This window comes from Diabrotica undecimpunctata, chromosome 6 (genome assembly GCF_040954645.1).
Source record: "Diabrotica undecimpunctata isolate CICGRU chromosome 6, icDiaUnde3, whole genome shotgun sequence".
Taxonomy (NCBI): Eukaryota; Metazoa; Arthropoda; class Insecta; order Coleoptera; family Chrysomelidae; genus Diabrotica; species Diabrotica undecimpunctata.
Window position 1 is genome coordinate 44,960,148 of NC_092808.1, and position 14,327 is coordinate 44,974,474.

Sequence of the window (14,327 nt, forward strand, 5' to 3'; positions counted from 1 at the left end):
AAGTGATGTATTTTTGGTATGCGTTTATACTTTATAGTTTTTAACTGAATAAGTTGAGGGGGGGGGGGAGAACTGTTTCTCTCAATTTGGTTCAGAATTAGGTCTGTATTTTGAATTTGTTAATTTTCATAGATTTTAATAGAGATAGCTTAAGACTTTTATTTTGAATGTGAAGAATTTGAAATTAGTAATTAACAGAATGAATATGGTCTAGAAGGTGAAATGCGTACGAATAATCTGTTTTTCTATTATCGAGAGCCCTATTATGGTCTGCTATACGTTTGTTAAAGTTTCTACCAGTTTGACCGATGTAAGTTTTTGGGCAGTCGTCCCATTTAACTTTGTATACACCACTGTGTAAGTTCTTTTTTGTCTCTTGCTGTTCTTAATATATTTGCCTAAGTTAATGTTTGTTCTAAAAACTGGTGTGAAAAGTGAATTAATATACGACAAGAATTGGTCAGATTGCCTGTCTGTATCTGTAAAACATACCAGTGCATCGTCTACCTATCTCCACTAATATAAAAACTGTTTGAATACTGGATGTTTATGGATGATAAGGGCGAAGAAAATCTACTAGTATATATACTGGCATACTTAAGATGTACTGGTATATTTAAGTCACACTAGAAACAGAACAGAATCAATCCACAAAGTTTCTAGATTGAAAAATTATCACACTTAAAAACAAGAAAACTGAGTTTTCTCCGTAGCTTATAAACCAACCCATACTGACACGACTTATGCACAAACAATTAATTATCTCATCCTACTCAATATAAATTGGCATCCTACCAAAGTATGTTACATAGACTAATAGAAATGTTCATGTCAAAAAACAACTTCAATTCAATATCATTAAAAAACAGCAGAAAGCAATGGGTACAACGAACAAACAGTAAATAAAATTTTAAATCAAAAAATGCATAAGAAAGACCTGACATTAGTATTTCCACCACCAAAGAAAAATTTCAGTACTTTCTGCCAAAATAGCCAAGCACATAAAAACAGAGGAATTACACAAGCTTTTAGAAAAAACAACAACTTAGACAAATATATTGAGAACAACAATAGCCAAAAAAAAAGTACTTACACTGTGGTGTATACGAACTTAAATGTGGCGACTGCCCAAAAACTTACATCGGTCAAATTGGTAAAACTTTTAACAAACGTATAGCAGAACATAAAAGGGTTTTCAATAATAGAAAATTAAATTCTTCGTGCGCACTTCATCTTCAGACCATAATCATTCTTTTAATGATGAATTTCAAATTCTTTATATTCAAAATAAAGGATTTAAGCTATCATTATTAGAATCTATGGAAATTAACAAAATTGAAAAATACAGATATAATTATGAATAACCGACTTAAGACAAACAGTTCTTTCCTTCTTAACTTGTTCAGTTATTTTTCTTCTTTTTATGTAGACATGTCTGTTTTTCAATGTGCCTCCAGTAAATTGTCGTTCCATAGTTTTCGTGGTCTTCCTACTGATCGTACTATTTGCTGTCATTTGGCTTATATGATCGTTCCCTTCTACTCACCTATTTCTTAAGGTTCTCACCTATGTTCCTTACCTTGCATCTAAGTCGTATATTTGTGCTTCTAGCTATTTTTATCTCTGCTGTTTATAACATCCTTTTGTCCTTTCTGTGTCAGGTTATGGTATGTCATTATTGGTCTGATGACTGTTTTGTAAATTTTACCTTTCATTTCTTTCTTAATATTTTATTATTGCATATTGTTTTATTCCGACAAACTGCGCCTCTATTTGCTTTATTCACTTGAACTTCCACTTCAGTTTCGAGCTTTTCGTAGCGCTAGATAATGTGATGCCTAAATATTTAAACTCCACCTCTTGTTCAATTATCTGACCTTCCAAATCCAGTTTACCGCTAATGACTTGGCTATAAGTTAATTACCGCTAAAATCTACCGTCTTGAAATATCTTCCGGTAGATGGAGTAATTAACTAATTACATCGTTTGTATAACTAAATCTGTCACGCAGGTGTCTGGCCTGAGGATTGGAGGAAGACCATAATTATACCTCTACTTAAGAAAGGTCCAAAAATAATTGTCGCAACTATAGACTACTAATATAACACGCCAGTAAGGTGATCTTCTACATCCTGCAACTTCGTCTAGAAAACTTCATAATTTTGCAAATAGTACTTAATCAGGCTGAATTGATAAAGGGCATAGGTACTGGGCAACAAATCCTTAATGTAGGAAACATCATAGAAAAGCCGGAGAATATCAGAATCCGATATTTATATATATGTTTTTTTTTGAGTATATAAGGGCATTTAATACATATTGACGACATACTGACGACATACTAAATATACTGACGACAATGGGTGTACCCAAACACTTGACTCACCTTACTAGCAAACCATGAGTCCAAACTTAGTACCTTAGTACTTAGTAACTATTTAGATATCATGGCATATATTCGAATGTACGGATGCTTATCTGACTAAGGCACTTTGGAGAAATATAAACCTTGGTCTTCAGAAATTTTTTTTATTTTATTAAATAAATTCGAAGTAGAAAGTACTAAGTTTGAACTTATGGTTAACTATAACAAAACCAAAATTATGGTTATTGATTGCAAACAACACTTTCCTAAAATTCGAACTATTGCGAGTGTGATGAAGTCTCCTCTATGATATATATTGGAGCTCTGGTTAACAAGACGGGCAGTTGCCAACCCAAAATTCGAAGACGCAGATAAGCAAGAGCAGCAATGACTGAACTAAATGGGATATGGCATGATTGTCATATAATTATGACAAACAAGAAGGGACTTATTTCAGCACTAGTCTTTTTCATATTATACTATTCATAATTATGAGACATGGACAGTCAAAGAATCAGATAGACGACGCATATGCGCTTTTAAAAGGTGGATATGGAGACTGATTCGAATTCCATAGACAGCTCGTCGCACAAATGTCTCGGTTCTAGATGAAATTAAACAATGGCTCCCTAGTACTGTTTACACTAGAACCTTAAAGTTCTTTGGTCATATTCATCAAGGCGATCACAAAATAGAGCGGTTGGTAGTCCAATCAACGCCTCAGAGTCAACGTCAATACGAAAAAGATGCTCAGCAAACAGTATACTGAGGGAGTACATGTAATAGATGACCGCGACGACTGGAGAAATATCATTCCGTAATAAATCTACTAAGATGTTAATGACTATGATGATAAACGCTGAAATTATGTCTTCACATTTAGTATCCAAATCCAAATATAATGGTAGAAAGATATGTACTTCTTTGGGGAACACTGCGCATATATCTTTGTTTCAAATTATATGTTGTTTAAGGCACTTGATGTGAATACAATATTTACATTAGTTGCATTACACAGTATTCTATTCTAGTAGAACGATTCTCTTATATCCCGTGATCCTTATGTATATTCAATTCTCCTGTCAGTTTTGTTAATGTTATTTATAATTTATTATACTATTTATTATAAAAATTCAATTAAATATAATGAAACTGATCGATTAATTAAAAAGAGAATAAAAAAAGCTAAGGAGAGAATGTTACATGAGCAGTGCCAAGAACTAGAAGAAATTGAGAAAAAATATGACTTTTTTAACATATATAAAAGAATTAAAGAATTACCAGGAATGAGAAAAACACTGGCAACAAAGAGATGAAAGTGGTGCACTTATAACAGATATAAACCAAAAAATGCAGAGATGGACACAATATATAGCACAACTTTTTGAAGACAAAGAGAGAACAGAAGCACCAAAAGAATTTAAGGATGATTCTGGGCCTGACAATATACGAGAAGAAATTGAATATGCAATGAAACAAGCTAAAGGTGGTAAATCTCCCGAGCCTGATGAAGTTCCAATCGAATTACTCAAAATTGTGAATACTGAATCTATTGATCTTCTTTTGGATCTATTCAATACCATATATAGAACAGGTATAATACCTAAAGAATGGCTCTAATCAACATTCATACTGCTACCCAAAAAAGCGAAAACAAAGGAGTGCAATGAACATCGCACCATAGCCTTAATGAGTCATGTCTTGAAATTGTTTTTAAAAGTAATTCACAATAGAATACACAAGCAATTAGATCAAGGCATAAGTAATACACAACTGGGATTTAGGATAGGACTGGGAACACGAGATGCACTGTTTGCAGTAAGTGTTCTTTCGCAGACATGCTTAGATATAAATCAGGAAGTTTATGCCTGTTTCATTGATTTTGAGAAGGCATTGAGTGCAGCATAATCGGCTTAAAGAAATTTTATTAAATAAAAACATAGACACTAGAGACATTGGAATCATATGTAACCTCTGACTGAACTGACCGAGGATATCCAGATTCGCCGTGGGGTCCGCCAAGGGTGTATTTTATCACCCTTGTTATTCAATTTATACAGTGAAGCCATCTCAGAATTAGCGCTTGCCGAGGTCAGTGGGGGCCTTATAATAAATAGTGAGCCACTTAATAACATAAGATATGCTGACGACACCGTCCTTATGGCAGGAACACTAGAAGAATTGCAACACCTTGGTGAACAACTAAATATATATTGCAACGATTATGTACTAAAAATAAATTTGAAGAAAACCAAGTTCATGGTATTTACAAAAGCACAAAGCATCAAAGTTAAGCTAGTATTAGGTTATACAGAAATTGAACAAATATCTTCGTACAAATACCTTGGAGCCTGGATCACAGAAGATACTGATCAGACAAAAGAAATAAGATGCCGCATTGAAACTGCACGGTCAACTTTTAATAGAATGAGAAAACTTTTTTGTAATCACGATATCAATATATCGCTCTCCGAATAAGAATGCTTCGATGTTATATTTTCTCTACCCTTTTGTATGGGGTTGAAACTTGGACACTTAAAAAATCCAGCATTAAAAACCTAGAAGCATTCGAAATGTGGTGTTACCGACGTATTTTGAAAATATCATGGATGGATCGCAAAACAAACGAACAAGTTCTAAAACAACTAGGAAAACAATGCGAAGTTTTAAATTCCATAAAAATCAGGAAATTGGAATACTTGGGGCACATCATGAAAGGTGAAAAATACGAACTACTAAGGAATATAATGCAGAGTAAAATCAAAGGCAGAAGAAGCGTAGGAAGACGTAAAATCTCGTGGCTACGCAATCTCCGTGAATGGATTGGATGCAGTTCAATTGAACTATTGTTACGATAATTATCCTGGCCTAAAATAACCGTATTATATTATGACTAATGCTGTTCTGTTTTAGATTATACGAGACCTTTCGAATAGCTGGCATAAACTCCAAGTAATAAAAAAAACTGGTTCCATTCGAATCTTCCGGAATTAGGCCTGTCCATTCGAGGCGAAACCAGGTCAATTGAGGTCAAAATCCATGGGATTCTAGAGCAGCTGTTTTCGTATAAATATGAGGGAACTTTTATTTTGAAAACAGTTAGTTAATTCTCAAGACCCGCGCTCGCGAATTTGTTACGTACGGATATAATAAATTATTGTCAGATAAGTTAATATAAATAATGAAATAAATTAAATCCGTAAGTGTTATAAATATTGAACCTTTTAATAATTTCACAACAAATGGTGTCAGAAGTGGGATCGAACATAAATTAGACTTATAATAATAATACAAGTGAATACGTAAAATAAATTGTGAAAATGGCTACGATTTATGAGCTCACAGTGACGAATTTAAGAAGACATCTCGAAGACAGAGAATTAGCTTCTACCGGAAAAAAGGCTGAGTTAGTCCAACGACTAAAGAACGCTTTGCTAGAAGAAGGTCTAGATCCAGAGACTTATATATTTGAAGATGCTGTCCTCTCGTCGATTTCGAAAGTTTCTGGTGACAACGCATCATTAGAGAACAAAGTTTCTGGCGATATTTCGAAAGTTTCTGGTGACATCGCATCATTAGAGAACAAAGTTTCCGGTGACATCGCATCATTAGAGAACAAAGTTTCTGGCGATATTTCGAAAGTTTCCGGCGACATCGCCTCATTAGAAAACAAAGTTTCTAACGAGATTTCTTCTCTGGAAAGTAAAGTTTCTGCTAACATCTCTAAAGTCACTTCTGAGATGTCTGCTCTTGACGATAGAGTGTCTTCATTAAAAAACCAAGTTGCTGCCGATATGTCGGCCTTCGAAGAAAAGATTAAAGAGATAGAAAGGAAGATGGACGAAACCGGGACAGCAGAGAGAGGAAACAATCCAATTACAGCAGAGACAAAAGAAGACGAGACGAAATGTAAGTTGGAGACACGGCCGAAATTTGAAGGAGGTGGAGGTTCTATTCATGTTAAAGTCCCAACTTTCGACGGAAAATCATCATGGAACAACTACATGAAACAGTTCGAATCAGCCGCAAGAGCAAATGGATGGTCTGAAAAAGAAAAGGCGGTAAACCTGACTATCGCTCTTCGAGGAGATGCCTTAGATGTGCTTCAGACCATAGCCGTAGAGGAGACCGATGATTTCGAACAACTGAAGAAGAGGTTAAATATGCGATATGGCCACGAACATTTGGAGCATGTATATCAGTCGCAGCTTAAAAATCGTAGACAGAAGAAAGATGAGGCTCTTCAAGAATATGAGGTAGATATTGCCAGATTAGTACGATATGCTTATCCAACAGCTCCCGAAGACATGATGGAAAAATTGGCCGTTCAAACGTTTATTGATGGTCTTCGTGATCATGAAATGCAGAGAACACTACGATTAGCTCGTCACAAGACGCTGGTTGATGTCTTATCCGCCGCCCTCGAATACGAGTCAGCTACGCAGGCCTCTGGAGGATACAGTAAAGTTAGGACTGTAAAAGAGGAAGGAGATGAAGATAAACTTGACCAGCTCGTTAATATGATGAAAATTATTACATGCAAGAAAACGAAGACCATAAAATCAAGAAACTCACCATCAGGAAAACCAGAACGAGTTGGCTTTAGGGGAGCAGCTTCGACCCGGAACTTTTCCAAAGACCCTCTTATACTAATAGCTTCTTTGAAATGTCGTGAAGATAGTGTATATGTAGATGGAGAAATAAATGGTAAAAGACATACGTTGTTGGTGGATACCGGAGCGACCAGAACCATTATACGTCCAACAGTTATAAACAGCCGAAAGAAACTGTTACCAACGAGGTTGCGACTTCGGACCGCTACAGGTGAAAATGCCAACATTCATGGAGAAATCCAGGTACAATTGGGAATTGGAGCAGAAAAGTTTGTCCATACTGTTATAGTTGCTGACATCGAAGAGGATGTTATATTAGGAATGGACGTAATGAATATGCATGGATTCCAATTGGATTTTAAGAATAAGGTAATCAAAGTTGGCAACGAGGAGGTATTTCTCCATCCACATAATGACAACACTGTGCAAGCAGCCATTAAAGAAGATACAGTCGTGCCTGCGAGAAGCGAAACGATCATAGTAGCGCGGCTACAGGGAATTGTGGACGAAGGGAGACCTGTTATGATGGAGCCTTGGAACCACGACGATGAGGTTGGCCGTGGAATCATAATTGGAAAGGAATTGGTGACTTCGGCTAAAGAAATTCCTGTGAGACTTATCAATGTCAACGACTACCCAGTGACCATCAAGAAAGAGACAAAGGTAGGAACTTGTGTACCTGTGACATCCATAATCCGTCAGGCGACAACATCTGATAATTCCAACGACAAATTCGACCAAATGGTTGCAGTTGCAGGACAGTCTCTAAATCAGATGGAGAAAAGGAAATTAAGGGAATTTCTTCGGCAGTATCGTGATATTTTCGTACCGAAAGGAGGAAAGACGGGAAGAACTACCGTTGTTAAGCATAAAATTGATACTGGTAATGCTAAGCCAATTCGTCAAACAGCTCGACGATTACCACAGGCGAAGAGAGAGGAAGCTGAAACGATTGTTCAGGAAATGAAGAAAGACGGGGTGATAGAACCTTCTACGAGTCCATGGGTCTCTCCGGTGGTCCTGGTTAAGAAGAAAGACGGAACGACGAGGTTCTGTGTGGATTACCGTTTGCTGAACAACGTTACCAAGAAAGATAGTTATCCTCTGCCTCGGATCGATGACACATTGGACACATTGGCTGGAAGTAAATTGTTTTCTACTTTAGATCTGAAGTCTGGATACTGGCAGGTAGAAATGGACCCAGTAGATAAAGAAAAGACAGCCTTGACCACAGGATCTGGATTGTGGCAATTCAACGTTATGCCATTTGGACTTTGTAATGCTCCTGCGACATTTGAGAGGCTTATGGAAAATGTGTTGAGAGGGTTATCTTGGAAAACATGCCTGGTTTATTTGGATGACATAATCGTCTTGGGGGAGACATTCGAAGATCATTTGAGGAATTTAGAAAACGTTTTTAATCGACTTAAAGCTGCCCAATTGATGCTAAACCCCAAGAAGTGCCAGTTATTTCAAGGTAAAGTCAATTATCTGGGTCATATAGTCAGTAAAGAAGGAGTGGCCGTGGATAAAGGAAAAATCGATTCCATTAAGGAATGGCCAAAACCAACTGACAAACATCAAGTGAGAAGTTTTCTTGGACTATGTACTTACTACCGGAGGTTTATTAAGAAGTTTGCAGATATCGCTAAGCCATTAACGCGACTTACGGAGGAAGCAAGAGATTACCGCTGGGATACAGACTGCCAAAATGCCTTTGAGACCTTGAAAAAGCATTTAATAACAGCACCAATTTTAGGGTATCCACTGCCAGAAGGAGAGTTCATCTTAGATACAGATGCAAGTAATGTGGGAATTGGAGGAGTGCTGTCTCAGATTCAAGGAGGACAGGAACGAGTCCTCGGATATTTTAGTAAAGTTCTTTCAAAACCTGAGCGGAATTATTGCGTCACGAGGAGAGAACTTCTAGCAGTAGTTAAATCAGTAGAGCACTTCTATCAATACCTCTATGGCAGAAAGTTTCTAATCCGAACCGACCATGCCGCCCTTAAGTGGTTGATGCAGTTTAAGAATCCAGAGGGTCAGATAGCCAGGTGGATCGAACGACTCCAAGAATACGATTTTAAGATTGAGCACCGGGCCGGAGTTAGCCATAGAAACGCTGATTCTCTTTCCAGAAGGCCATGCCCAGCAGAGTGTTCCCACTGCAACAAAACGGAATCCAAGGAAGCAGCAGTGCTAAGAACAACGATGGTCAACGACGACTGGACGCCTATTAAGATCAGAGAAGAACAAGAAAGAGATCCAGTTATACAGAAAATTCGAAAATGGAAAGAGGAAAACCGTCGACCACCTTGGCAAGAAATATCAAACCTATGCTCAGTAGTTAAGACGTATTGGGCCCAGTGGGACTCATTTATCATGGAAGATGGCTTGCTTAAACGAGTCCTGGAAAATGATGACGGTTCAGAGAAGAGAAGACAGTTGGTGATCCCAAAGAGCAGAATAGCCGAAGTACTTCGTCAGTTACACGACAGTCCATCAGGAGGGCATTTTGGTGTAAGGAAAACCCTTCAGCGAATTCGGGAACGGTTTTATTGGATGAACAGTTCCGACGACGTAAAAGACTGGTGTAAGAAATGTACTATTTGTGCTACGAGTAACGGGCCTCACCGGAAAAGGAGAGCTCCTATGAGACAATATAATGTTGGAAGCCCGTTTGAAAGAATAGCTTTGGACATCGCTGGGCCATTTCCAGAAAGTGAAAATGGAGGCAACTACATGTTGGTAGTAATGGATTACTTTACTAAGTGGGTCGAGATTTACGCACTTCCCGACCAGAAGGCCGTCACCGTTGCAGATAAGTTGATCCAAGAATATATCAGCCGATTTGGAGTGCCTTTGGAGATACATAGTGACCAAGGCAGGAACTTCGAAAGCGATCTATTCCAAGGAATATGTGATAGACTAGGCATGAAGAAAACAAGAACTACAGCATATCATCCGCAATCTGATGGTATGGTAGAGCGGATGAATAGGACAGTCGGCAAGTATTTGACGAAGATGGTGTCCGATCATCAGCGAGATTGGGACCAATACCTTCCGTTCTTCACAATGGCCTACAGATCTGCTGTTAACGAATCAACAGGTCAGACACCAGCCAGAGTCCTATTCGGACGCGAAATGCGACTACCTTGTGATCTAGAATTTGGGTGTCGACCTGGAGAAGATGTAGCAGGCGAAGATTATGTGATCGAATTACGAAGAAGAATGGACGATGTACATGAATTGGTCCGTTCCCACCTTCAGATCGCTAGCGACCGAATGAAGAAACGGTACGATACACAAGCCGAAAAGGGTTGCTTTAAGAAGAACGACAAAGTCTGGCTGTATAATCCCAAGAAGCGAAAAGGTTGTTCTCCCAAATTGCAGCAGTTTTGGGAAGGTCCATACCTCATCATGGAGAAGATCAACGATGTCATCTACCGAATAAGCAAGATTCCGAGGGGAAAGCCGATGATAGTACACCATAACCGGCTGGCGTCTTTCGAAGGTGACCACGACGTAGATGAAGAAGTGGAAGTAAACCAAGTCCAAGACGTGTCTGACCTCACGTTTGAGGAATTCATGGGTGCCTATGGAGGTACCGGTAAAGCAAGACATGGTGTTACCACTGAAGAAAAGCAAGATCTACTCGCGCTCCCCGATGACTACTCGCTGGCCCTTACCATCCCGGCCAGTATCAGAGACGCACCAGGGTTGGCATCCGTCTTTCGAAGGAAGTTTGGTCGAGTTGCAGAACTTCAATGCCAGGTGCCAGCTCCCGGTAAGTCCTTGAAACTCCAAGATGCATCACGTTACCTTTTCTACCTGGTAACAAAAGACACTGCCCGTGACCAACCTACCTACCGAGATGTGTGGGAAGCCTTACTTCAATTGAGAGAGCACGTACTAGAGTCCGACGTGCAAAAGTTAGCCATGCCAAAGTTGGAGTGCCGCCAATTAGATTGGAGGGTCATCCGAAATATGGTGGAGGAGATCTTTAAAGACACCGAAGTCCAGGTGTTAGTCTGTTGCAATCCGCATAGTTACTGGTGCGGAGAGAAAACCGTCCCTTGTCATTTTTATACAACTGGAAGTTGTAAAAGAGGGTCCAGTTGCCGATACCAGCATACAGTTCCGGTTCCAGTCCCGACAAGGTTCCAGGAGGAACCATCTTTTAAGAGGGGGGCAATGTTACGATAATTATCCTGGCCTAAAATAACCGTATTATATTATGACTAATGCTGTTCTGTTTTAGATTATACGAGACCTTTCGAATAGCTGGCATAAACTCCAAGTAATAAAAAAAACTGGTTCCATTCGAATCTTCCGGAATTAGGCCTGTCCATTCGAGGCGAAACCAGGTCAATTGAGGTCAAAATCCATGGGATTCTAGAGCAGCTGTTTTCGTATAAATATGAGGGAACTTTTATTTTGAAAACAGTTAGTTAATTCTCAAGACCCGCGCTCGCGAATTTGTTACGTACGGATATAATAAATTATTGTCAGATAAGTTAATATAAATAAAGAAATAAATTAAATCCGTAAGTGTTATAAATATTGAACCTTTTAATAATTTCACAACACTATTCAGCAGCGTAACCAACAAAATTATAATTGCCAGAATGATTTCCAATCTCCGATAGGAGCGGAACTTGAAGAAGAAGAAGGGAATCTATTATTACTGATCCAAAATAAAAATTATATTGTATTAAAATGCATAAGATGCTGCCTTGTTTTTTTGGGATGATCTTTAATTAAAAAAGTTAATTTAGCTGTAATGTATATATTTGTAATCATCACATTTTGTATCATATTAATCTAAAACGAGTTCGTTTGATTTAAATCATGTTTTTCATCTGTGTTGTAATTATAATCGACTGTAATACCATAAATCGAGTGATGCAATTTATCATATTTGAATAATATCTACACGTTCTTAATTACTTTGCATTTAAATAAGCGCCTTTATATCACTTCTCGATCAAGACGTAATTGAAAGCATACGATTAATTCAACTGGTTATAAAGTAAGCAAATCATTCTGTAGGACATTTCGAGTCTACAACTATTTTAAAGGGAACATAATAAAAGAAATTCTGTTTTTAATATTATTTGGTTTACAACGATCATCTATTCATTCCCTCCAGCTTATTCTAGATATTTTTAGTCTTTTTGTTTATTTTTGGTTTTTATTTTATAACCTGTTTTGAAGTTCTACTAACATCCAAAATTCGCCAACAAAAACGAACAAAATAATTTTAGTCATAATTTGCCCATTCAGAGTATAATAATAAGAACATCGAGTTAGAATCTATGGAGAAGCTATGAGCATATTAACGTGTGTATTAAAAACGGCGGTAGGTAGGCGTGGCTAACGGTGATACCAATATGGCCGGACTCAATAATAATAAAACTACTATAAAATTATGACTAGTTATTCAGAAGATTTAATCATAATCTACAAAGTGCAATACATTTTTAATAAACTATGATTTATTTATCCCGTGGTAAACACTAAAAACACGATATATTATACATAAAGATAAATTAATACAGTCAAATACTATTCATTTATTTTCTGAAGTACGGGCCATTACTTTGTTTACATATTTTTATACTAACCTGTAGAACGTTATTCCTGAAGATTTTTATTAACATTGCTTCTGCCACTGCAACTACGTTGAGAACAAGACACCATTTTTATGCACTATCACAATATATTATTACAGTTTCTATAAAAGTATTATAAAACTAAAAATATTCGAAAAATAACAAACGTAAACAAACATATACAATCTGTCAAAAGTGTCAAAACAATATGGCCGAAGTGAGGTCGTTTTTAGTCACGTGATGCCCTCTCCATAGATTCTAACTCGATGAATAAGAACTAAATCTCGATACTTGTTGTCAAAAATGACGGAAAATCTCTCGCATTTTTTCTGATTGGTTTGTCAAATGTGATTTCTACGTCTACCGTTATTTTATCACCACAGGTGTTTTAAAGATTTGATGGTAACCAGGGCTTAAGTAGCTTCAAATAATTCTTTATTCTTTATTATCATTTTCGGGATACAGAGGTTGCTTCTATAATATATTTCTCCAGCATAATTTCGGTTTTTGTACAAAAGTTAGGGACAAATGTAAAGAAAAGAAAAAAGCTTACCTGAAATACATGTCAACCAAAACACAAGAGGCATATCATAATTACAAGACAATTAGAAACTAAACACATGCACTTGTAAAAAAAATAAAAAATGATCACTGGAAATGCTTTTCGAGAAAATGGAACATTATTTTTACGGTCTTTAAAAGGAAATATGGCGCTTCATAAGAAGAAGTCAAATGACGGAGGTACAAAAACGCATAGAAAAGGGTACATGGATTGACTTCCTAAAAAAGCTCTATACAGAGCAAGAACTAACGACGCTAGAACCGGAAAGACCAGAAAAATGAAGAACTTAATACAAATGTACAGGAGGTTCATAAAATACTTGGAAAGATAAAGAACAGAAAAGCAACAGTAAAAAACGAATTACTGAAATATTGTGGAGCAGCAATGACAGAACAATCAACAACATCAATTAATAAAATTAAAAAACACAGTAAAATACGAAGAATGGAGAACGAGCGAACTAATTCTACCATTCAAAAAAAAGAATTAAAAGCAACCAGAAAACTACAGAGTTATAAACCTGTTAAATTCGGTATAATGGGGGTTTTCCTAAATATTATAAAAACTATCGAAAATATCTACCAAAACAACAAAATAGAAGTCAGAATAGATGGACAACTATTACATCCAATAGAACCGATAGAAATAGAACCAATAAAAATAGGCAGCGGAATAAGAAAGAGGAACTCATTGAGTACCATGCTCTTGAATTTAATCATGAATCAAATCATCAAAAGCTTTAAGAAAGGACGAGCATACAGAATGGGAAACAAAGAAATAAAAATACTTTATTACACAGACGACGCAATATTGATAGCCCAAGATTAAGATAGTCTATAAAGACTAGTCCACAGATTTAACATAAGAGCAAAAGAATTTAATATGACAATCTCATCTCGTAAAACTAAGACAATAGTAGTCAGCGAAGAACCAACCAGAAAATAGAAATTGATGGCATCAGTATTGAACAAGTAATGGAAATAAAACACCTGGGAATTACACTGTTCAGCTATGGAGACCTGGACAAAGAAGTGAGAAATCAAGTACAAAAAGCAAATAGACTGGCAGGATGCCTTAATAACACTATATGGCGAAATAGACACGAACATAATATATTCTCTCCTCTTTCTGATGACCCCGATTGTTATATTGATGTCATCGTATTGTAGAAC